This window comes from Amyelois transitella, chromosome 23 (assembly GCF_032362555.1).
Source record: "Amyelois transitella isolate CPQ chromosome 23, ilAmyTran1.1, whole genome shotgun sequence".
Lineage (NCBI taxonomy): Eukaryota > Metazoa > Arthropoda > Insecta > Lepidoptera > Pyralidae > Amyelois > Amyelois transitella.
Genome location: NC_083526.1, coordinates 5,972,894 through 6,000,475, shown reverse-complemented (window position 1 = coordinate 6,000,475; position 27,582 = coordinate 5,972,894). Strand labels below are relative to the sequence as shown.

The 27,582-nt window shown below is 33.5% G+C and overlaps 1 protein-coding gene across 2 annotated transcripts in view; it reads right to left on the bottom strand.

Annotated features, from left to right (window-relative positions):
* The window catches only part of LOC106130779 (thyrotropin-releasing hormone receptor), an 88,936-nt gene extending 67,717 nt beyond the window's left edge, over window positions 1-21,219 (bottom strand). For both annotated transcript variants that reach the window (XM_060950927.1, XM_060950926.1), the window contains exon 1: window positions 21,056-21,219. The gene's annotated coding sequence lies outside the window, so the exon portion shown is untranslated. The remainder of the gene's footprint in view (window positions 1-21,055) is intronic.
* Between the last annotated feature and the right edge of the window lie 6,363 nt (window positions 21,220-27,582).

Below are 27,582 nucleotides of genomic sequence, written 5' to 3'. Positions count from 1 at the left end.
TTCAAAATCTAGGCAAGGTTGCTAAAGATTTTATGATACAAAAATTCACAACTAAAACCACAAATGCTTACCAGTGGATTAAAGATTTTAATAAGGAATGTGAACGTTTCAAAATTAACGAAGACAGAAAAAAAATAGAAATTTTGAAAAATTTTATGGAATCTTCGAGTCTACATTGGTATGATTGTATGTTAATAAAACACACGGTGGAATCAGAGTGGAACCAATGGGAGAAATCATTTTGTGAGACATTTACAAATAAAGGTTGGTCACCCATAAGATATGCTCTTGCCTTTAAATATCAAGCAGGTTCGTTACTTGAATATGCCCTAAAGAAAGAAAAATTATTATTAGAAGTTAGGAAGGAAATAGATACTGGAATTCTTATTGATCTTATAGCATTCGGCTTGCCAAATTTTGTTGCTGATAAAATTGACAGAGAAGCTTTGCAAGAAACAGAAGATCTATATAATGAAATAGGAAAATTGGAACACCTTGTCATAAAAAATAAGTATGAAAAAAAAGTATTTACAAATTCCGACAATAAACAAAAAAAAATAGAAGAAAAACAGCCATGCCAAATTTGTATCAATGAAAAAAAAGGGAAACGTTATCATCCAGAGGAGAATTGTTGGTTTAAAGATAGAACTCGGAAATCAATAGTGAAATCAGTAAATAACTCTGAAATAGAAACAGATTTAAATAACAAAGATCCAAAAAACTAGAGGTACCGCCATTAATAAAAATAAATTTGCTATTGAATGATGCCATAGAAATAACTGGAATTTATGATTCGGGTTCAAATGTATCGTTGATAAACGCAAAATTGTTAAACTTAAAGAATAAAGAAAAATCTACAACGAATACACAAATAGTAAATTTAAAGACTATTAATGGTGAGAAAAAAACAAAAGGTATTGTGACATTAAAAATTAAAATATATGATATAGAACAAAACATGGATATTTTCGTCATAGACAAAGAAAACTTTAATTATGATTTTTTAATTGGATTAGATTGTATTAAAAAATTCAGACTTATCCAAAATGAAGACCTAAAGATCATACAAAAAGCTAATCAAAAAGAAGATGTCAATACAAAAAGCAATAGAAATGTCAACATTCCTGATGCACTAGGAGACAAAACTGAGCCAAGTTTATTAAGTCCTAAAACGGAGAAAGTGAAACAAGAAATAAATTTCAATGAACACATTGAAACTGATAAATTTAAAAAGATTGCTAATCATCTAGATAAGCAGCAACAATTAGAGATTGACAAGCTCATAGAAAAATTTAAAACTGTATTTGCCAAGGATAAATATGATATTGGCACCGTACGAGATTATGAAGCACATATTGACCTCATAATGGATAAATACTGCTGCAAACGACCATATAGATGCACAGTTGAAGATAGAAGAGAAATAGAAGAACAAATATCGAAACTATTAAAAAAAAATTTGATTGAGGAATCATATAGCCCGTTTGCCGCCCCAGTAACTCTGGCTTACAAAAAAGAAGATGAACGTAAAACAAGACTATGTATAGATTTCAGAGAATTAAACAAAATAATCGTCCCACAATCACAGCCATTCCCATTAATTGAGGATTTAATGATAAAAACAGTGAACTCTAAATATTTCTCAACATTTGACATTAATTCAGCATTTTGGTCTATTCCTTTGAAAATACAAGATAGATATAAAACTGCCTTTGTTACTCAGGAAGGACATTTCCAGTGGACATGCTTACCATTTGGATTAAAAACGGCTCCAGCCATTTTTCAGAGAATAATGAGTAACATAATAAGAAAAAATAAGCTTTCTAATTTTGCAGTAAACTTTATAGACGATATACTCATTTTTTCGAAAACCTTTGAAGAACATATATCACATATTACAAAATTTCTGGAGGCAATAGAAATGGAGGGGCTTAGATTAAAATTTACCAAGTGTATATTTGCAAACAATTATGCCAAGTATTTAGGCCATATAATAGAAAACAATACAGTGAGACCTCTAAAGGATTATTTAGCAGCAGTAAAAGACTTTCCAATACCAGAAACAAGGAAAAATATACGGCAATTTCTAGGAAAGGTAAATTTTCACCATAAGTTTATACCACACAGTGCAATCATCCTGGAACCATTACATAACTTATTAAGGAAAGATGTGAAATTCATATGGAGCGAAGAATGTCAAAAATCTTTTAATGAAATAAAAACATTACTATGCTCCGAACCAATTTTGAAAATTTATGATCCAGGATTACCAATAAACATTTACACGGACGCAAGTATAAAAGGAATAGGAGCAGTGTTAAAACAGACTGATAAAAATGGAAACAATAAGCCAGTTGCTTATTTCTCAAAAAAATTATCAGAAGCACAAAAAAAGAAAAAGGCAATATACCTAGAATGCCTGTCAATAAAAGAAGCTGTAAAATATTGGCAGCACTGGCTCATGGGAAAGGAGTTCACGGTGTATTCCGATCATAAACCCCTAGAAAACATGAATATTAGATCAAGAACTGATGAGGAACTCGGTGACCTAACATATTATTTATCTCAATACAATTTTAAAATTAAATATAATCCTGGAAAAACAAATCAAGAGGCAGACTGCTTAAGCAGAAATCCTGTTCTAGATGAAACTGAAAATACTGATGATGCATTGAAAGTGGTAAACTTAATAACTATAGAACAGATAAAAAGTGATCAAAACGCAAATGAAGAAATACAAAAAAGGATAAACAAACTAATACTGAAAGATGAAATATACTATAAAAAAAATAAAGGAAGAGACAAAATTATATTATCAGAAGAACTAAGCAAAACACTGATAAAAAATGTACACATTACTTATTGCCACCTAGGAAGCATACAAATGATAAATAAATTAACCCCATTCTACTCAGCAAAGAATATAATCACAAAGATAAAACAAACTTGCGAAGAATGTGAAATATGTATAAAAAACAAAACAAGGAGAAAGCCAAAATATGGTCTAATGTCACATTTAGGACCAGCAAGATATCCATTTGAAATTGTATCAATTGATACAATTGGCGGTTTTGGAGGATCACGGTCGACAAAAAAGTATCTACATCTTTTAGTTGACCATTTCACTAGGTATGCTTATATTTTAACGTCAAAGAACCAAAGCTCTAACAATTTTATTAAACTTATTCGGGAAGTGACACAAAGTCATAAAATTGATATGATATTATCAGACCAATATCCCGGCATAAACTCCAAAGAATTTAAAGAATTTCTGAAAGATAATAATATAAGAATAATTTTTACTGCTGTGGATACTCCTTTTTCTAATGGTCTTAATGAAAGGCTAAACCAAACTTTGGTTAATAAGATACGATGCAAAATAAATGAAAGAGGAAAGAAAATTGCATGGACAACTATCGCACAGAATTGTGTAAAAAAATATAATGAGACTGAACATACTGTTACCAAATTTGCACCTAAATACCTACTAGAAGGAGAAGATGTAAACATTCTACCACCAGAATTAAAAACAAAATGTTCAAATGAAGACCTAAGAAGTGATAGAAAATTGGCATATAAAAATACCATAAAATCTCATGATTATAATAAGAAAAAATATGACTTGCTTAGGAGGGAACATGATTTTAAAGAGGGAGATAGAGTTTATGTGGAGAATGGTAATCGTTTAAATAGGAAGAAAACTGATGAATTACGAATTGGACCCTACGAGATTTTGAGAAAAATATCTAATACAATTTATGAAGTAGATGCTGGTCACAAAAAGGAAGAATCAAATTTGTTCCATGTTACAAAACTCACTCCATTGCCAGTTGATACACAAACAACTACATACTTGTAATTGTTTTTCTCCGGGAGGGGAAATGTAAAGAAAACTTATAGGTATTCTTTATGTAATGTATGCAATTTAAATTTTGCCGCGTTAATTAGTTGAGGTCGCTGGCAGCTTAAACGTCAAGGAGATGTCAAGTGTGATTATTGAGGTTAGAAATATTTTGTGTAGGTAGTGTAACAGATATTTTATTGTAAGAATCTTGCCTGTGAAATTATTAAAATAGACCCGAAATAAGGGCTTTAAATGTTGTTTCTTTTGTTCACAGGTGAGTAAATGTTTAGTTTATAAGCTTATGTCATTATCAAAGTGTTAAAAAACTTTTGTAAATAAATAAATCTTTTGTTCACAGAAACGCAATTACGTCTTTATTTCTAAATAAACAGGCATATTGATAATTCATTATATATAAATAAGAAAAATAGTCATTGCTGCATGGCCAAGGGGCCAATTGAACCTGAGCCTTCAAATGCGTATCCAAAATTTTTAACAGGCACCTTATCGATTCTACCACCGACGCTATGTTACGTAGATGTGGTAGGTTGATGTGCTGCCGACTGTACTGGGGGTTTGGCTATCATCCAGGCCTTTGATGTCGCCGTTCTATTCGTTAAGCTGCCGTTCCACTGGTGCGTAAGAATATAAGATGAAATACGATGACAGCTGCGTAGGTTCGTTATGTTTACAAAGGGTTCGTATGGAAGGAAAACATATTTACTTCAGCTAATCATATACCTAAAGTTAAAAAAAAATTATTTTTATTTAATATAGTGTTGATAAGTAAATGTGTTGTTTTATTAGTACTCGTATGAATACGATGAATAGTGACGTGTGGTTCCCGGCACCAATAGAAAAAATAATAGGATCACTCCATCTCTTTCCCATGGATGTCGTAAGAGGCGACTAAAGGAAAGACTTATAGGCGACGGGCTAGCAACCTGTCACTATATGTATAGTACAAACATATATACATAGACTCACGCAAAGACTACATCTTTCCACTTGCCACGATCTCTCCATACTTCCTTCGCTTCATCCACATTCATAACTCTCTTCATGCAACCTCACTTTATGAATCTCACTTATCATTAAGCCATACAGCTGAACGTGGCCTATCAGTTTTTTTCAAGACTGTTGGCTCTGTCTACCGCATAAAAAATTTAGACATAATATGTATGTATGTACGATGAATAGTACGGATTAGCAACTGGCCTTAAATCTAAAAATATATTTTCTGAATCTTAAAAAATATATAAGATATTTATCTTACAATCGTAGCAATTATTATGTTTCCACTGCGTAACCACAAATTAATAAGATACGTTTCTTCGCCAACTGATTTATATTCTTTCTTATTTGTATAAAATAATGTTTTTCAAATAAAAGCACGAGAAAATTATTGTCACAATGGAATCGGGCCTTAATCCGGCCGACCGAAATTGGGATTGCCTAGATTTTTAGCCAAAAATTTTGTATGTTATGTTCGTAATAAAACTATTTGCCTGGCGAACGACAAAAGAACTGATTTAGATTTACGACGAAACGGCGAATATTTTTGCGTGAATTGTACGTTTATTTTTTATTATTTACAAGAGGCGGCCCACGACTTCGTCCGCGTGGAAACACTATCAATCCCGCGGGAACTCCGGGATAAAAAGTAGCCTATATGTTATTCTGGGTCTTCAGCTACCTACATAACAAATTTCATCGTAATCGGTTCAGCAGTTTTTGCGTGAAAGAGTAACAAACATCCATACTGACATACAAACTTTCGCATTTATAATATTAGTAGGATTTATCTCGCATAACAGAATACAACTTAGTACATATAATAAGATTAAAAGAAATAGTGGAATCAAGTCTGGGTCGTATACCACAGGATGTGTTTGCCGAAAAAACAAACGGCGAAAGAGTTCACATAAGGTCCATGCGTTAAAAAACATTAAATTTTAATTAAATCAAATTTAACAAACCTTGATATAATTAAGTAGTATAAGAAAAAAACAACCAGAAACAATCGGAATAATACTTCAATTAAAAGAAATTTGAGGATCTAACTTAAGGTGTCAATTTGTAATATTAAATAAATAAGATGTGTTTGTGATTGTGTGATAATGTATATTTCTAGTTTGACCGTACGTACGGTTCCCAGCACCAATAAAAAAATAATAGGCCCACTCCCTCTCTTTCCCATGGATGCCGTAAAAGGCGACTAAAGGATAGGCTTATTAACTTGGGACTCTCCATTTAGTTCATCCAGTTGGCTCTGTTTACCCCGCAAGGGATATTGACGTGACTTTATGTATGTATGTGATTTCTTTCTAAGCTTTCGCTCGATTTGTCTGTCCTGTGGGATTCTCAGAATTTAGTATAAGTTACTTAAATTTCAACAAAGTTGGCTAGATTATTTAAAAAAACAACCTTTTTGTTTCTTCATGAGAAAATTCACACAAATCACTAACACAATTAATTGTAACAAACAGTAAGAAACTACAATCACTTTAGAATTCCAACTATTGCCGACGAAATCTTAATTGAAACCAATTTTACGAAGCATTAACCAAACTTGAGTTTAACTCGAGCTACAATGAAACTGTATTAAGTCCACATTAAAACAAAATTTTGTCTATTTAGACGACACTATTTTTGATGGAAATCTTACCGTAGTTTCAAAGGATACTAGACTGGAGTTATATTTTTACGCGAAGCGACTATCGTCTGACTTCCACATCCTTTACAGGTAAACCTAACCCATAGCATCGGTTAGTATTGAAACTAATGTACATAACTATGAAGATAGTCATTGGTACATGGTAGGATTTGAACCAGTCCGCATTACGCATTTTAACCTATCCATTTTACCTATCCATCCGACCACTGACGCCCCGACGTGACTTAAATGATATTTCTGATATTATGTTGATTTCATAATCTATTTCTTTCTCTCTTTATTTAGTCCTACTGCGCAATTATGAATTATGGCTATTAAAGTTATTTTATTTCATCACATAAAAGGCTAAGCTAAGCTAGGTGTAAGCCTCCATTCTGCCATCCAATAGATTTAACACTTACTAAAATCCAGCTAAGAAAGTATTTTCGAAAATTCCCACACGTGCAAAGCTGTTCCTTTTGGACCCCTCCTTCTCTTTCCCGTAGATATCGTAAAAAGCGACTAAGGGATATGCTTATAAACTTGCGATTCTGCTTTTAGGCGAAGGGCTAGCAACCTGTCATTATTTTAACCTCAATTCTATCATCAAGCCAAAAAGCTGAGCGTGGCCTATCAGTCTTTTCAAGACTGTTGGCTCTGCTCTACCGCGCAGAGGATTTAGACGTGACTATGTATAACTTTATAAAACATTTTCTGTCTAAAACGTAAAGTGATCTTACCACTTAGCCCCTGTACTATAGTACACTTGCATCGGTAAGTGCATTAGCCACTTGGATCCATTAAAATGGCCGCTTAGTCCGGCTGCACTATTGTTTGCTAAGCAGGAGTTGCTTGCGATATAGTCCAAGAATGTTATTTATATATATTTCACAAAACGACTGAGATCTACCTAGCAACTTGGGGCGGAAATATTTTTTTTTTGGTGTATGTAAGTTTGTGACGGGATAACTTTCGAAACGTAGGTCTGATATTGATGAAATTTAAAATGAATCTAGGATTACTCCACACAGATGTACTACTTGACCGTTTTTGATTGACACGAACCCCCAAAACGGGCCTCGCGTCAACTTATTTCCAGAAAATTCGAACGCTTAGTAACCGATAGTTAATTCGTTATGGCTGCGCACGCGACTTCAAATCAATTAGTTCAAGGCCTATTTTAGGTTATTTGATCATAACCTCACCATAAAATATGTTTTATTATGTTGTTTATGTCGTGTTTAATAGGACGGATCGTTACTATGGTTATGGCTCGATCGGCGTTTCGTCTTCTTTGTAATTGAATCTATCGCTTTATTGCCACTTAGTTTTTGACCATTACACAAATATGTACAGTCACCTGCGAATTTACATATTCTATACAAACTTTGGGAACATCTGTATGATACCTTATTACTAATCATACTTATATCCACTGTTATGTCTATAGCTTTACTATTTTTTTTACACGTATTTTAAATACAAAATCTACTTACATACATATAATCATATCTGAGTCCCTTGCGGATTAGACAGAGCCTTGAAACGACTGAAAGGCCACGTTTAGCTGTATGACTTGAAGATGGAATTAAGATTCAAATAGTGACAGGTTATTAGAAACACGCCTATAATAACAATCCCCAGTTTATTAGCCTATCCCTTAGCCGCCTTTTACGGCATCTATGGGAAAGACATGGAGTGGTTCTATTCTAATGTGCCGAGAACTACACGCTATATTTTTACACATATTATAAATGCAAAAATCACATAGATAATGTGTTCCAATTTCACGGCTATATAGCTAAACCAATTTTATAGAAACTCCCACGCAATGAGCGATGATACGAACAGAAGTTACATTACTTTAAAAATATACTCATAGACTTGTTTGTAGTAATTGGCTGTTCCTACAAACTACAACGCCGAACTTCTCTCTCGTGGGAATTATAAAAAATCCTCAGTACACTTAACTATATATATGACATATTTAAGAAAACACACTACAAGTTTTTTTTTGTTCTATTAGTTTTCATTTTTTGACGCACTTCTGTGGCGCAGCGGTAGTACACTTTACTGTGACATTGGAGGTCTTAGGTTCGAATCCCGGCCCGAGCATGATGAGTTTTCTGTTTGGCCTGGATCTCGGGTGTTTATCTATACAAGTATTTATTATCGTTGTGTTAGCCTCTCGTAACACAAGTCTCGAACTTACTACGAGGCTAACTCAATCTGTGTAATTTGTCCATTTAAAAAATTATTCAAAATTAGTTTATAAAATTACCACACAATTACTGGACTATTTAAGCTCTTATTACTAAGGTATATGGTAATACAAGTATCATAACAAACTGTAGGTTTGCGTGACAACAAATAATTTTCTTTCCCTCGATCCCTGCTCACCACTATAATGGTCTAGATCTAGACATTGAGACATTTCCTGAAAGTCCTGAATCAGACCTTTTTTTAATTTACTTTAAAGCATCGTAAAAGCTTTACATACATACATACATATAGTCACGTCTATATCCCTTGCGGGGTAGACAGAACCAACAATCTTGAAAAGGCTGAATGGCCACGTTCAGCTATTTGGCTTAATGATAGAATTGAGATTCAAATAGTGACAGGTTGCTAGCCCATCGCCTAAAGAAGAATCCCAAGTTTGTAAGCCTATCCCTTAGTCGCCTTTTAACGACATCCATGGGAAAGAGATGTAGTGGTCCTATTCTTTTTTGTATTGGTGCCGGGAACCATACGGCGTAAAAGCTTTACACAAATTTAAATGTAATATACCGGATCAATCGCAGAATTTCAGCCAGCTGCCGAAGTAAGTTCGAGATTTGTGTCCGAATACTAACTCAACGATATTTATATACATATATGTATTTATTTAAAACTTTATTTCACAAAAAATGTACAAATTTCGGACTTAATGCCGTTTGGCATTCTCCAACAGTCTACCAGCTGACCAAACAGAAAAACTTTAAGTTGCTGGTGCGATAAAGTACACATGCATATTGCAAAATACATACATTACAATCAAAATAATATTATAAATACATATACATACGTAAAATATCAAATAAGGATGATCCATTATTGATCTGCCGAGATCAAGATTTGAACGCCGAGCGACTAGGAGCTCTCTTAATCATTTAATATTATTCAATCAATATATATAAATCTCTTCCTTTACTGACTGACTGACTCTAGCCTTATACAGCCGAAACACTATCACTAGATCTTATTGCCAGCATACAAATAACGTAGCCTTTAGTGTTTTCGAAACTGTTGACTTTGTCCACCCCGTAACCTTCGCCAAGCGGCTGAACATATAAATCACACGGAACACGGGAAATCAAAAGTTGCCAAATCGGCAGATCTTCAGACCGATGTCATAAAAACAACTATATAACGCGGTGTTAGTGATTTCCGATACCAATTTATGAAGGGAATCTGAGGAGAAATGGCTATTTTTACGTTCTGGTTGAAACAATCTGTACGTCTACCATTTACGTTTAATACACTTTCGTTTACCTTTTGTGAAATTGAAACTTTTACTTTTATTTCTTTTGTGGTAAAGATAGAACAATGATAGACATAGTATGTAACACGCGACGTCGTTTTTATCGCGCGTAATAGGTACGTACTGTTGCTGTCCCGTTGCACGTCATAATAAAAAGCGAAGCGCCGTGTGGTTCCCGCCACCAATAGAAAAAGAAGAGGACCACTCCATCACTCTCCCATGGATGTCGTTGACGGCGACTAAGGGGTAGGCCTATAAACTTGGGATTCTTCTTTTAGGCGATGGGCTAGCAACCTGTCACTATTTGAATCTCAATTCTATCTTAAAAGCAAATAGCTGAACGTGGCCATTCAGGCTTCTCAAGACTGTTGGCTCTGACTACCCCGCCAGGGATATAGACGTGACTATATGTATGTATGTACCATACAGCAGTCTACATTTCTCTTCTATTTCTTTAAAAAATACGGTATAACTAAGAAAATAAGACACGGCTTAAGTTAAAAGTAGATTTAACAAACATTCGCGATAGTAGACAACCATCTTGGAACAGTTTAAAACTCGGAAAATTGATTAAGATGTCGAATGAACTGGAAAAATAGGGATTAATGGAACAACTCTTCAGTTTGCAAAGTCGCGTTTGTAGGAAACCGATAGTGTTGACGCAGTCTGATGGCTTTGAAAATAAAAAGTTTTTTCGTTAAAAATGTTTTTGGAACGCGATCTTAATTTTCTGAACAACTTTAGTTCCTTAATCTTTTTAATAATTTCTCATTCTGAAGCTTAAAAATCATATCTAGAGGGAGGCTATAAACACTAGTCTAAATTTAAGAAATGAATGAAATAGAAATATATGTTTTTTCTAACATTATGTCAAAAATAATTTTAAGTTAATAAAGCAAAATAAGTATGCCGGAATCGTGGCAAATGGAAAGATGTAGTCTCTGTCTACCCATTCGGTAAAGAGGCATAATTTTATATTGCATAAATCATCCGATTAAAAAAAATTGTGTTATAGATCTTAACATTTAAAAAAAAATAGCGGGTACCTATCCCATTTGCCGGGACTGCATTTTTGTAAATAAGTGTTAGTTTTATATTTAGAGGGAATTTGTAGATTTATCTTTTAGTTTTCCTTAAGTTTATTTTAGTTTACTTTATTGATTTAATATTAAACCTTCCCTGAAATAATGATTAAAGTCATAAATAGGTATTAAATGACATAAAAATGCTTTTCAAATTTCGTATGGCTTAAAAAAGGGAGATGATAGGAGTAATAGTCGAATATGCATTAAAAAGAGGAGAGTGTGGAGGAAGCGGGAGAGGTCTGTAAGGATCATAGTTTGTGAAAATCTATAGTCTCTGCCTACCCCAATGGGAGACAGGCGTGATGATATGTATGTATGTATGTTTAAATTTGTTAATGTTTAATTTTTTTTTTAATAAAAATCATGTTTCAATTTTAAGTTAACTTACTTCTAGACACGTTAACTCTTATAACAGAAGTGTCAAATCCTGTTATTATTATATCGACCTAAATACACAATTGTCACTAACAACCTGATGCAACGGATGCCCCTCGCTGCGTCTTCAGAATTTCCTGTCATTCTTGTCAAAACAACACAATCTAGATCTAATTTAATACATGAAGTCCCGCTGGGCATGTCCTAGTTAAAAGACGCCATCTTGAAGACCCCGGCGGCGTAGTGGTCAATATGGCATTTCACAATTTAAAGGTGTTCGATTCCCAGCACGTTTTTAATAGTTTTTCATTTATCGATAAATGATGCATTAAAACTTTCATAAATTATATACATACATACATATATTCACGTCTATATCTCTTGCAGGGTAGACAGAGCCAACAAAAGACTGATAGGCCACGTTCACCTGTTTGGCTTAAAGATAGAATTGAAATTCAAATAGTGACAGGTTGCTATCCCATCGCCTAAATGAGGAATGCCAAGTTTATAAGCCTATACCTTAGTCGCCTTTTACGACATCCATGGGAACGAGATGGAGTGGTCCTATTCTTTTTTTTATTAGTTCCGGGAACCACACGGCATTGCTTTCATAAATTACTTAAAAGAATAAAAATTACTTAGGTTGGGAAATACTTCACTTAGCTAATTGTCTTCTCAACTTGAAACTTCTGCCGTTCACTCATTCAATATGTGTTATAACTTTGAGAACACACCTTGATTAGCATAAATGCATATGCTATCAAGTTTGAGTTGAAAAGTTGTCATTTTTATATGGCGCATAGATGTGTAGTTCAGTACAGAGCAGAGCGAATTTCACCCCTATTGCAAGAAGAGGAATGTTTTATTTTTTTAAATAGCTATTGTGTTTTGAGCCGTGTGGTTCCCGGCACTAATAGAAAAAGAATAGGACCACTCCATCTCTTTCCCATGGATGCCGTAAAGGCGATTAAGGGATAGGCTTATAAACTCGGGATTCTTCTTTTAGGCGATGGGTTAGCAACCTCACTATTTGAGTCTCAATTCTATCATTAAGCCAAACAGATGAACGTGGCCATTCCGTCTTTTCAAGACTGTTGGCTCTGTCTAACGTGGCCATTCAGTATTTTCAAGACTGTTGGCTCTGTCTACCCCGCAGGGGATATAGACGTGACCATATGTTGGTACGGTTGGGTCGGATAATTGCAAAAATAAACACAAAAGAGGTGCATTCAGATACAGTTAAAATTTTTGCATATACAGGATATTGGCAAAAGTTGAATAATTCAATGATTTGCATAATAATATAATACTCAAATGAACTGTGTCAGTTTTAAAATGGTTACCAGTTGTTATAAATTCGTATATGGAAAATTAAGAAATAATATTCCAAAAAGGCAGTGATTTTTAGGCGGATACGCCTACGAATCGTGTTGTTCAATTTGTAATTTACTTTCATAAAAAACTATAAAAGGATTTTTGTGCAATTATGCTATTTCTTCTGTTCAATTTAATTTTGTTCTCTCGCAAACATACACACACAACACACTCACTTACACAAACATACACACTCACACACAGTGAGGTTCGTTTACATCGTTCAAGTGCATTAAGTAACTACTTCTTCGTTACATACATACATATAGTCACAACTACATCCCTCGCAACAGTGGCCATTCAGTCCTTTCAAGACTGTTGGCTCTGTCTACCCCGCAAGGGATATAGACGTGAACATATGTATGTATGTTTCTCATACGTAACTTCGTACCAACCAATAGATAAAGTTACACATTGTCAGAGCTGTCTATTTCATTCATTTTACACTGTATTTGCAATACTTTCTCAATTCACAATGGCTGCCTCGCCGGAGACACCAAAAAGGCATGACATATTGGTATGAAGCGAGCGAAAGAAAAAATAAAGACGCACCAACAGCAGTAGCCTTTCTTAAAGAACTAGCTGTAGCCCGCGACTTTGTCCGCGTTAAATTGCAATTTATTACGCCATTCCAATGTGTAAGCTATAATACTGTACAGTTATATCAAAAATCGGTTCAGTAGTTTTTGCATGTAATAGTTACTTCTTTTCAATTTAACCATTTATAATAAGTATTATTAGAATATCTTACAAGGATTTCGTGAAATCATGTAATGCATATCCAGTTATTAAACCAACCCTTTCAGTTTAATAAGTGTAGGTGTGTTATGCTTACATACATAAAATCTCGGCATTTTCCCGAAAGGGTAGGCAGAAACTACATCTTTCCACTTACCACGATCTTTGCATACTTCTTTTGGTCATATTTCATCCTCATTTAAAACACTCCTCATGCAAATACGCTACTTTTAACCACGAGGGTAAATGTAGCTCACGAACTTACATCATCATACTTTTAAAGTTTGTTTAATTAATTAATTAGGTTTAGTTTATTTAATTAGATTATTTAGTTCTTCAATAAAAAAAAGACAAAGTGATAAAAGTGTTTATTACTGAGCTAATATTTTCAAACAGATAAGAAATAAATTAAAACGCTATGTACAAAATAAAAAGTTTAAATAACTTGCCAATTGAAAAGATTGCAGGAAAAAAATACATTAAAACAATATTATATAGGATTAGCCAAAATATATTTTACAAAAGTTTCATCCGCATAACTCAATCAATTAATGGATTATCTTCTCTTTGAGAACTCAGTCTTAATTTTTTTTTTATATCCGAACGACAAAGATGTCGCCGTAAGCCTTATCAAACAATATGAAAACCGTTTTACTCACTGTTTCACAGCGCGATGTTTCAGCAATAAAACAAAAGTTTTATTGAAACTTTGTGAAGCTTTTAACGCGGATTCAGAGCTTTCATTTAACGTGTGAATTTAAACTTATCATTGCTACGTGGTCAACCTTGAAGGAACTTTTAGGGCAGGTGTAATCTCTGTGGTCTGCCAAACATACATACATATGGTCACGTCTATATCCCTTGCGGGGTAGACAGAGCCAACAGTCTTGAAAAGACTGAATGGCCACGTTTAGCTTTTTGGCTTAATGATAAAATTGAGAATCAAATAGCGACAGGTTGCTAGCCCATCGCCTAAAAAAGAATCCCAAGTTTGTAAGCCTATCCCTTAGTCGCCTTTTACGACATCCGTGGAAAAGAGATGGAGTGGTCCTATTCTTTTTTGTATTGGTGCCGGGAACCACACGTCTGCCATAACTAAGTTTATTTCTTAATTCATATATTCTTTTTTTTTTAATCTAAAACTTTTTGAAAGCTGCTTTTATAAGTTTATATTATGGGAATTATATATTTCTGACCTGATCAGTTAACATTGTCCTAACGTCGCACAAATTCCCACGATTCAGAAGTAGTTCAAGTTATTCTTTCCATTTAGTCTTAATCTTTTACGACATCCAAAAAAGACATAGGTATATTGAAATGGTGTATCATTGATCGTCTCTAGCTTTTGAGTTCCTAGCGTTCAGATGTCCATGATACATACCTAATACTATTTCGATACCGATCCTGGTTTTATTAAGATTCTTTTACGAAACGACTCGCGTCTTACCTCTGAACTTCACTGAGAACCCAGCTTATATAATAGTAACATAACCGTTTTCCTGACTGCAGGACCTCGGAAGATCAGCGTTGGCTGTGTAGCATATTGTTTACAGCCAGCATTATGCTGAGGGGTTACCCTTTCGGGAGCACCATACTACATGACTGTTTTTGTACATATTCTTGTTTGTTTTTTCTTTTTTTGTTATGGTGTTTTACGAATTTTTTTTTTTACTTTACTTTTTTTCCCCGCCATGTTTTTCTTCCACCAGCGAGGAATCAGATCTGATCCAAATAAGCAAAAACGTAAGCAAAAGAGTCATTCATAAACGCGATGAGATTCGTACTAGTTACCTTCGAACGGTTAAATTTATTTATTGAAACTTCATTGTACAAAATACAAATGTATAGCACAATTGGTAGACTTAATACTAGAAGCATTATCTACCAGTCAACCATTGGGTCTGACAGAGAACTTTATTTGGGGTCAAACTATATATATATTTTATAACTACACAAAATATAAAATAAAATAATTACAATAAACAAACATAGAAAAACTACAATAAAAAAACAATATACATAAATAAATAGGTGCAGCGATTACCGAAATGATTGAAAAGGCTTATAGGTATTAAATGATTTAAAAATTGAACGACTTTACATTTACACTAAACCACTAGACTTCATTATGTAAATCCTCACGAGTCTTTCATTCATTCATAGGTATGAATGAACTGAAAGATTAACATAATTTTGATGCTCAATTGTTGAGATTTATGTCCGCTGCAGTCGCCCGTGGGGCGACCACAGATTATGATAAATTAGGACGATGTGGACGAGACGTGCCGTCAACTGTGTTGACCGTATCTCTAAATCTATTTTTGTTGTACGATACTAAATAGATAAATAGATAGATAAAACTCTTTTTTTGCACCATAACAGAAAACAACACAAAGCAGATATAGATGGTACAAAGGCGGACTTATCGCTAAAGCAATCTCTTCCAGTCAACCTTTGGGTGGAAGGAAACCAAACAGGAGATAGGCGTTGGCGCAGAGCAAGATAAATAAATAATTGAACATAATAAAATAAATACAGAATATATATCTATATATAATAAGAATATACAGAATATATATCTAAATAGCCGTGTGGTTATCGCCACTTTAGAATAGGTTGTCTCCATCTCTTGCCCATGGATGTCGTAAAACGCTACTAAAGGAAAAGGAGCACAGTTATGTAATGTGGGGTGGTCAGGTGAAAAAACGTAGTGTGTGCCAACAGCTTCTCTTCGCGTGCAAATTGTAACAGTAATATATCCCTTGCGGGGTAGACAGGGCCAACAGTCTCGAAAAGACTGATAGGCCACGTTCAGCTGTTAGGCCTAATGATAGAATTGAGATTCAAATAGTGACAGGTTGCTAGCCCATCGCCTAAAAGAAGAATCCCAAGTTATATATAGCTTATCCCTCAGTCGCCTTTTACGACATCCATGGGAACAAGATGGAGTGGTCCTATTCTTTTTTTTTTTATTGGTGCCGGGAACCACACGGCACATGTATAAAAGTTAATCAAGGGAAAGTCTATTGTAAATTTGAAAATTTGACATAACAGCATATAAGGGATGAGTATAAACCACTGCACGCGAGTGAAGTCGGGAGCAAAAGTTAGTTAGCTTATGAGCTCTTAAAATGACTGATAATAATCCTAACAGCAATAACTCTACCATACTTGAATGCTAAAAGCATAAATAAATAATTTGGATCAAAATAGTGTAACCTAGTTACAAACAGATTATCTAGTATCTATACCTATATAGCAGTCTATAAGGCCAGTCTATTAGTTGCCGTGTGATTTCCGTCACTTTAATACCACTCTATCTCTTTCCCGTTGATGTCGTAAAAGGCAACTAAAGGAATAGACACATTCCCCTATTGGAGCTAATTTTTAGTTTTTGTTGTTATAAATACACATATGATCACGTTTATTTTCCTTGCGGGGTAGACAGAGCCAACAGTCTTGAAAATACTGATAGGCCACGTTCAGCTGTTTGACTTACTGATAGAATTGAGATTCATATAAAGTGACAAGTTGCTAGCCCGTCGCCTAAAAGAAGAATCCCAAGTTTATAAGCCTATCCCTATTGTCATAGAGGCAAGGGAAATACACAATTAAAAAATAAAAATTTCAGTTTTCAAGCTATCACTGTTTATGCCTGGTAACAGACAGACGGACAGACAGACAGTGGAGTCTCAGTAATAAGGTCCCATTTTCACTTTTTAGGTACGGAACCCTTAAAAGAAGTCTGCGCGGACGCAAGTGGAAAAATGTAGTCTGTGCTCACTACTCAAGAAATGAAACGTGTGATTGTTTCATTTGGTAATAATTTTCAGAATTTATTTGTAAAAAACACTGATACGTTTTAATGGTCATAAAATTACAAAAAAAAATTGGTAAACGAAGATAAGTGAGTTGATTGACCACTTGTAGTTGTAAATATACGTAGATACTCAAAAATATATAGGTAACATAACCTACTGCTCATACTCCTACATACATAGTCACGTCTATATCCCTTGCAGGTAGAACCAGCAGTCTGCAAAAGACTGAAAGGCCACGTTCAGCTGCATGGCTTCATGATGGAATTAAGATTCAAATAGTGACATATTGCTAGCCCGTCGTGAACAGAAGGAATTTTTATTTATAAAGCTATCCCTTTGTCGCCTCTTACGACATCCATGGGAAAGATGTGGAGTGGTCCTATTAGTGCCGGATACTACACGGCACAACTCATAAAATTTACAAATATATTTTACTTATATACTTTTTACTTAATATACTTTTCTGGTTATAATACTAGGTACTTAATTGAATAAGAGATTGTTACGAACTCTAAACAACCACTTGAACAAACATATTGTCATTTAAAATAAGAAAAAAAATATAAATCAATTACAGTTTTTAGAGCGTGCATCGTCTTATCTTTGCCAGCGCAAATATTTTATTATTTTCAGCATATTTCCTACTAGCGGCCGCCCGCGACTTCGTCCGCATGGAAACACTATAAATCCCCTATATGTTATTCTGGGTTTTCAGCTACCTACGCATATACATAAACTTTCGCATTTATATTAGTAGGATAGAGATAAAGAATACCTAGATATAATGATAAATGTAACATAGAACTACGCTAAGAGATTCTGAATAAAAAACATTTTATATGATAACATACACGTGTTATCATGTGACCAATAAATTGTCTGTGTTTAGATAAGAGCTTAATACTTTTTTTTTATGATGGAACATACATATATACATATAATCACGTCTATATCCCTTGCGGAATGGAAAGGCAGTATAATACGACATTTTTTTTAGTTGTTATATTCAACACTAGCTTCCCCCGCGACTCCGTCCGCGCGGATGTCGGTCTTCGCGTGGATGGTTTATTTCTCCATTTTGTGTAACTCTGACAATGGCATCTTATAAATATCTATTGGACCTCATTACGGCTAGGCCTATAATAATTAAGGAGATCCCTCTATTGAGCTACTGCAGTTGAGTTCGCGTTCTGTAGTAAGTAGTCCGGTCAATTTAGACCAAAAAATAAGAATGAAGCTACATTAATTCCCATCAAACTGAAAATGAGTATCCTTTTTTAAAACACAATCAAAAGCTTTATTCCAAAATTCCCCATGATTGCCGACGTAAACCCGCCCGCCGTTCTATATTATTTTATAATTGCGATGCCCAACAGGGTTCATATTGTACCTATTTATAAGCAGTGAATGTAATTCAACTGATGTACTTTATGATATGCAATAAAGATTTCGAATTTTGAATTTGAAGTTAGTACCGCTTACATCCGTACTGGTACTGAGAGAAACCCGGATTCCCGGATTTCTGTTAATGTCGATGATGTTTTCTTAATACAGAAAAAATGTGTTAGAGCCTTATGTGGTGCCAAACCATTAGATAGCTGTAGACCATGCCAACTATTTGTGCAACACGCTTGCTCTGTTAAACCTAGACATACTTTTGTCCTACTATGTATTTTTAACCGTGTTTGCCTGCAAATAAATAAATTCATTCATTCATTCACCCTTGACTATGATTGATCACCTCCTCAGCCTTTGCAGGGGAACTGACCCTTATCGGATCATGGTGTCAGCACTTTATACTTCTTCTTCCTAAATCGTGGACCACATAACACATTTCTGTATATCTTAATGAAGACACATGAGGGGTACGGTTTTTATAGCGAGGAGATTTGGTTTATTGCGACATTTTGTGCCAAAATGGGCTGCCGAAAGATTTGGGGTTAACTTGAGTTATCACCGTATAGAGATGACTTAATAATCTCTGCTTGAGAGAGTCTGAAGAAGACGAAAAGAATAATCAATAGTTATTAAAGTTATAGATAATTTGACGAAATGTTCGTATTGAAATCATTAGTTCATTCATGTTTTTTAATGTACACAATGTGCATTCGTCCACGATTAAGATTTGAGAGATCTATATTTGTAAATTGACGTCCGGTAAAAATGCTGCAGTGTAATTTGTTCCGCCGCTTCTTCTACAAATGCGCTTTGGAAGCGGTAGTAGTTGTAATTAGATTAAAGTGAGGTGACGTCAATAGCGATTAACTAATATTTATATTTTATGTTATCAAATATGAATCTCATTCAATTCGATTAAACTAATAACGTATCCTATTTCTATGCGTTATTTTTTTACCTTTTTCACAATGTCAACTCCTGTTATAAAATGTCCTTGTAAAAACAATATTTAGGTGAAGCACGAAACTATACACTATTTAGGTTAAGATTGATAGCAGGTTAATGGTTCTATATTGTGCGATTTATCCCTAACGGGGTAGACAGTTGCCAGTTGTTCACCAAGTGGTTAAAGCTTTTATTACATATGTACCTTTTTATGAGTCAAATGTTTGTTTTTTTATATTTAATCCCTTATCCGTAGTAGATAGATTAATTTTTTTTTATGTCGACAATGTGCATTCGTCCACGATATAGATTTAAGAGATCTATATTTGTAAATTGTACTAAATTGTACTATTATTTTTAGACATCTATATTTGGACATTGACGACGAATTGATACCTTGTATCCAATTTTATAAAATAAATCTATTCTATTCTATAGAAAATATAGTCACGCAGATCGAAGGCCACGTCCAATACTTTATACTTATATGTTAGAAGAACATATAGACTAAAATAAACACACACGTCACAGGACCAATGCCGCGGGCAGACGCTAGTGATACTAATATGTAACACAGACCAAACAAACCAGTAGAAGTGCCGTGTGATATTTCTGCGCCCATTTATTTCTCCGAAACAAAAGAATTGAGGATGTGCGGTAGGTAACTAAAATGGTAGCTTTTGTTACGCAGAGCTTAATTTATTATTTTAAATTGTTATCCCAGGTGAAAGTGGATTTGTGGGAAAATGAGATGGTAAGTAGCCGTAATTAATATACTTAGTTGTTTTTTTATTTTATTAAAAAAAAATTTTTAACATTAAGTAGTAATGAGGTAAAATAATATTAATAAATACCATTTACTAAAATTTTATTTTTAGATTTTGTATGTTTATATGTAATTTTAATAATAGAAATTATCGTTGAATAATAGGATAAAAAACGTTTAAAAGATGGTATTATAATGAACAAACATTAATATTTATTTGAATTAATATTTAATTTTTAAGAACAACACTAGATAAAAGTTATACAACTTGATTTTTATATCATGGGTTATTTTCCTTATAAACTGGGAATATTTTTATTAGACGTTATACGTAAATTTATATTACTATATTGTATATAATATGTATATATATAATTACGCACACACATTAGCTACTCAAATTATACTATAAATGAAAATAATAATAATTGCTGAATTATTAAATTTGATGTTATAACAAGTTAAATTATTAAGGTAAACAGAATTTAAAACTTTTATTAATTACTTAGATACTTAAATAAAATACTTACATGTAAAAACTCTGCCAAGATTTTTTATTACACTCACTTAAACACAATAATATTTTACAACACTTATTTCGCACAAATATTCAAACTTATTAAATTTTGCTCAGCGATATCTTTCGCGGGAAACTTTGCGGGCGTCGAGTACACTCCACACGTGTTTACTCAGCGCAAACGGCGCGACTACTGGTTGGCCGCAGGCGAAAATTTCCCAAGATTTTCAATTTCAGAACGCGAGGGCGGGAAAGCCGTTCGAATTATGAATGTTCTTGTCTATGACGCGGTTGGGCGCGATGACGCGTACGTACATCTACTCAAGTTTTCCTTTGCCTGAAAAGAGGTCAATGTAAAGTAATTTGGGATTTTTTCGGAGTAAATTTGCGAGCACATATTTTTTTTTCTTAGAATTCTTTTTGATACAAACAGCAAGATAATAATGGCCTTTGTCTGTTAATGGCAGTGACGTTCCTGCCTACACAATAAAGTAGGTAGGTATATCTATTTACAACTTAACGTATCATACAAAAGGTCCTTGTACTAAATTTGGAAAGTATTTGCACAAATATCATAAAAATATAGTGCCTAGTTCTTTTCCCGCGCTTTTTTAAATGACACTAAAAAAAAAGGTATGGCTAGTAACATTTACTATTAGCTGACGTACCAATAATTCTTTTCTGAATTGCGTATATTAGTTTGATTACTAACTGATACTATTATGTTAGTTTTACATCCTTAACTAAGCTTACAACTTAACGTGACCATCGAATCTTGACACTATTGACTTTGCATACCCCGCAAGGAATAAAGACGTGATTTGTAAGTATCTTAAGTTATTACCGTTTCTGTTATACCTTCTACTTGATGCAGTTGGAACATGATACTATCGCAATATGCCATCGAAAATTTTGAATTCCAATATGGCGTGCTGTGAACATAGTTCATAGCTTGAAAACTACGCTGTTGCATGATCTTATAGCATACTGAAATCTCAGGGAATTTCAATAATTTTGGCGGGAACTATTTATCGATAACGTTCTTGATCCTTACATAAATTGTTGACTGGAAGAAAATGCTATTATATGGATTAAGTTTACCCATTGTACCTTTGAGGCTCAGTAAAGCTTTTAAATAAATAATATCACGCCTCTTTCCCGGAGGGGTAGGCAGAGACTACCTCTTTCCACTTGCCACGATCTCTGCATACTTCCTTCGCTTCATCCACATTCATAACTCTCTTCATGCAAGCTCGGCGGTTTTCCCATTCCGACCTTTCTCTCCACACTCTCCTTGTATATCTGCTTAGTCAACCTGCTTTCATTCATCCTCTCCACATGACCATAATACATAGTATAAAATTATTCACAAGTAATAGAAAAGAGTGCACTTTCTACTGTCACAGTCGTAAATTCTGCCATAAATTGAGTAAAGTAACTTTTTACAATAATATGTTTTAATGACTTGAAAAAACAGTTAATTTGAAAATCTGAGATAAAAAAAGGTTTATATTTATTTATATTTAAACGCATTAATTGTCTAATATAGATAATTGATAAAAAAATAAAGAACTACAAATAACGACTAATATTTTAAATAAAATAGATATCTATTGTTAAAAATGTAAAAAAATATTAAAGAAAAGGTATTAAACTGAAATATTGCTATTCCGATGGTAACTAATCGTAATAAACCACACAATACAATGATCTGCCAAAATCATAATGCCACAGACTACCTATTCTAAATTCATAATTAATTTTAAATAGGTATACTCTACAAATCGATGAGCTTAACCTACGTTAGAATTGATTTATTTACATTTCAAAATCTAACCATAGCGAATTATCAAAATGGCGGATGTGGGCTTGAGTAAATGACGATGGCAACTATTAAATATATTAGTTTATTACGAGGTGTAATTTAGGAAATCGGTGTATGTAATCGCTTTTAAGGCAGTTATGTCAAAATGTATAAGTATAAGAACTTGATTATCTTAATACATACATACATATAATCTATATACCTTGCGGGGTAGACAGAGCCATTAGTGTTGAAAAGACTGATAGGCCACGTTCAGCTGTTTGGATTAAAGATAGAATTGATTTTCAAATAGTGACAGGTTGCTAACCCATCGCCTAAAGAAGAATCCCAAGTTTTTTTCCACTCAGTTGCCTTTTACGACATCCATGGGAACGGGATGGAGTGGTCCTATTCTTTTTTTTATTGGTGCCGAGAACCACACGGCACTGATTATCTTAATGTATATGATAACTATATGTACCTACTCATGAAGCGACTCCCGTCTGACCTCCGCAACCTAACAGAACCCGAATAAAAAAGTATAGATGTACCTACCTATATGTTAAGCTAATTAATAAAATCAGGAAGTCTCTACATATATTGAGAATAAAAAATGGAACAGTTCTATAAAACTGTGTCAAACAAACCCGCCAGTTATTTCCAACTTTCCTCTACTTTCTTTGAATAATATTGACAACGATAATGGAATAAATGCATTTCGAGGTCACGATGATGAATACGTGCCTAAACTTGTTGTTTACTGTTAAGTAATTAATAATAATCCATCAATTGTGTTTGTATTAATATTGCAGAAAAAAGTCTAAGGGATCAGTGTCGAAATGTTAAAAATAAATTGGTACGTTTGTTTGACAAAATCATACCTTAGTCTCAAATCTTGAAAGTGCCGGAAAGATAGTGCCTGTCGTGGGCCTGCTGGAAGAAATTTCTCTAGAAATAAGTAGTGCCCTTGTACTGAATTTCTCTTTATTTTAAGTTTTTTACTACGCTTTTATTAGCTTGGGTTGTATGTATGTATGTAACGGAATCTTTGAGCTCAATTTTCACTGATTTCTAAACGTCTGATCAACTTGAAACTTTGCACACGTATCAAGGACCGATGACAATGCAATATTTTGATAAGAGTTTCTCATTATCCTTATTAAAACTGCCAGGATTAATAAATTCATTTTTAGATCCTTCGTATGAGAGTAAGAGAGACAGAGATAGCACCAGTGCCAGTAATCTCCATACAAGAAACCAAGAAGTTCTGACGTATAAGGAGTCCAAAAAGAGATGTAATATATTTCCATATAATGTTACTATTAACCTGAGGCTTTTTTATTTCATCGCATCGCTCCATTTAGAATTACCATTAGAAACAATGGTAGAATTAGTAGAATATTTTAAAACAATAAAAAATATATAAGTAATAAAACAAAAGTAATAAATGAAAATTAAACAACTAAATTTACAACAATACAAGAATAAAGTTACTACCTACAGAACTTTGCGATATTTAATACGTATTTAACATATTAATGCAATTCTTGAATTAACATTAGGTATCTTTTGCCTATTTATAATAGCAACACTGTAATACTCGTTTAAGAAATGAGTGACAGTTTATTTATGTGAAATAAGTTTTGCAGTAAGTTTTGAATTCGATTAGAAAACCTGTAAACTTTCTTTCTATTTTTTTATACCGGTGCCTGTGTATTTACCTATTTGCACTTTGTTTTGTGCTGATAACTTGTCGTTATTTGTAGTTTGGAATCTTCCGTTGAGTCGAGCTTTGTTCTTCCGGATATTCGTGTGATTTTATCATCTAAGATTGGACTCTGACTGTGTTCACTGTGTTGTGCAGATATTTTGAGATAGGACTCCTGTAAAAAGTACCTGATTATTTGAGATAGGAGTCCCAAGTTTGTGTTTGTTTTTGTGAAAGACAGTTTTACAACGAAAGTGCCACGATGTCTTCAGATAAACATTGTTGCGTTCCTGGTTGTAAAGGCAGTGGAGGTATGTTTGAAATGTTTTTGTTCCTGTATCAATCTGCCTCTTAATCTTGTGGTTTGATTCCTGGCAAGGCCACAATCGAAAATTATTATGTTTGCTGGATAGTCAAAAATATTATTAACAGTGATTTATCACTATAAAATTCTTTCAACTGGGTTTAACAATCATCATACATACATATAATCACGTCCATATCCCTTGCGGGGTAGACAGAGCCAACAGTCTTGTAAAGACTGATAGGCCACATTCAGCTATTTGGCTTTAAGATAGAATTGAGATTCAAATAGTGACAGGTTGCAAGCCCATCGCCTAAAAAAGAATCATCATTATGAGAATATTATGAGATTTAATCCAATCAGGCCACATATAACTTTAAAGTTACTTGTGAAAACCTCCGGCGATGGGCGCATGGTTGCGAAAGTCTTTTCTAGTAAGATAGTTATACTAGAAGTGTTAACTTCCAAAAAATAATTGTATAAAAAAACTAAAAAACTACGCGTTTTATTGCTAATCGAACAAAAAAATTGAAAATAAATAATAGTTTAAAAAAAACTAAAAAACTACACTTTTATTGCTAATCAAACTAAAAAATAGAAAATAAAAATTAATGACAAAGGAATTATAAAACATTAGTAGCAAGTCGAACAATCAGTTATAGTCAATTACCTCCGATTAAAATTATAACAAAATTAAATTTATAAACAAAACAATTTAAATCGGAGTAAAAAGCGTGGGGTGCATTTTACTTCATTTTCATAACTCTCTTGTCATAAATATATGCTAATAGAATGATTTTAATATTTACTACATCAAGCACCCCACGCTTTATACTCAGATTTAAATTGTTTTGTTTATAAATTTAATTTTGTTATAATTTTAATCGAAGGTAATTGACTATAACTGATTGTTCGACTTGCTACTAATGTTTTATAATTCCTTTGTCATTAATTTTTATTTTCTATTTTTTAGTTTGATTAGCAATAAAAGTGTAGTTTTTTAGTTTTTTTTAAACTATTATTTATTTTTACTAATTTTTCTTGTTGTACACAAATATATAAATAAATAAATAAAAAAATAGTACTTTAAAATAAAAGATTGGAAGCCACAAGTCACTTAATAGATTTAAAAATCCAGAATGTTACATTCTAAAAGAGTACGAGTAATAGCACGCGTTCAAATGAATGTTATTTAAAGAAGGAATCAAAAATATGAAATCGGGAACGTTATTTTATTAGAATTGATTGTGGCAAGTAAATGGAACTTTTAAGGCGTCAATCTTCGTTTCATCCATTTAGTGTCATCAGCTCCCGGACTAGTAATTTACGCATCGATCATTCTAATTCATATTGTCTCTTCTTAAGCCGAACTTATTTGATATTTTTTTTAAGCTTCTATTCCCGTGCAGTAAAAGTAAATCAGGGAAAGGCTGAATATACTTATCACTATTAAAATTCTATCACTAAGTCATATAACTGAACGTGGCCCTTCAGTCATCGAGACTGTTGACTCTGTCTACTCCGTTAGGGATAAAGACGAGGCTATATGTATGTATAGGAAACTCAATTTTCAATTACCAACCCAAACGCTAAAGCCCACACCGCTGATTCTAGAGATGATAAATTTTCATGTAAGGAAAAAAGTAACGGGACATTTTCGAGTGGAGCCGCGGGTGTATACTAGTGTTCACAACAGACAACATATTATTTAAATCTACACACGTTTCGTCTAGATTTAGAACAATAAGCCATTATTTCGTGCCTTTTTTATGACCTGTTGATAGTTTAATCAGGCCCGTATTAGTAGGAACCTTGGCGTTTACTAATAAGAGGTCATTTCTTTATTTGAATTTATTTCCAACGTACTTGCTTGCTTGCCCGCAACTCTGCTCGCATAAAAATATGCCTGTAACACAATTAATCGTTATGGAGGAAAGAAAATGTTAGAAACAGGTTTTTTTTTTAATTTAATGAACCATAGAGAAGATAATTTTCTTAATTTCCTTTGTTTTCTCGTCAAATTAATAAACAGCCCACATAAAAAAAAATCAGAAACAGGTATTTTAATTTAAAAAAAAAACCATGAGCGAGATTTTTTTGTTGTTTTTTCCTCTACTTAATTATGGCATGTATTTCAATAAACCTCTTTTCTATATTTATTTTTAACAACCATATGGAAGATATGAAAATTTTGATACAATCAAAAGGCGGAATCGAAATGGCTGGTTTTGAAATGGATTTTCTTGTTAGACGCAATTTGTCATTCGAACAGGAACTAAGGAATTTACAGACTAGACTATACGTCATTGTTTTTTTTAAATATTTATATCAATATAAATCTACACTATACTTAGTCTAATCATTCACTGCTCTTTTGGGTTGGGTTCCGATTTATTTCCCTTCTTTGCAAAATTCCATATTGAAACTATAGCAATGATGTGTAGTAATGATGCATAGATAAAATTAGTCTAAGTATTTCAACATTTTGTAAAGCTGTGAAAATATATCTAATGTTCACTGCACAGCCCATAACTTTCAAGAGAAATTTGACATGTAGATTTCTTATGTGGTCTATCGGAGCACTAAGGGAGGATTTTCCGAAGGAACAGAAATTATCAGGATCTAGAAGGATACATACATGAAATCACGCCTCTATCCCGGAGGGTAGGCAGAGACTGCACCCTTCTACTGACCACGATCCCTGCATCCTACTTTCATACACAA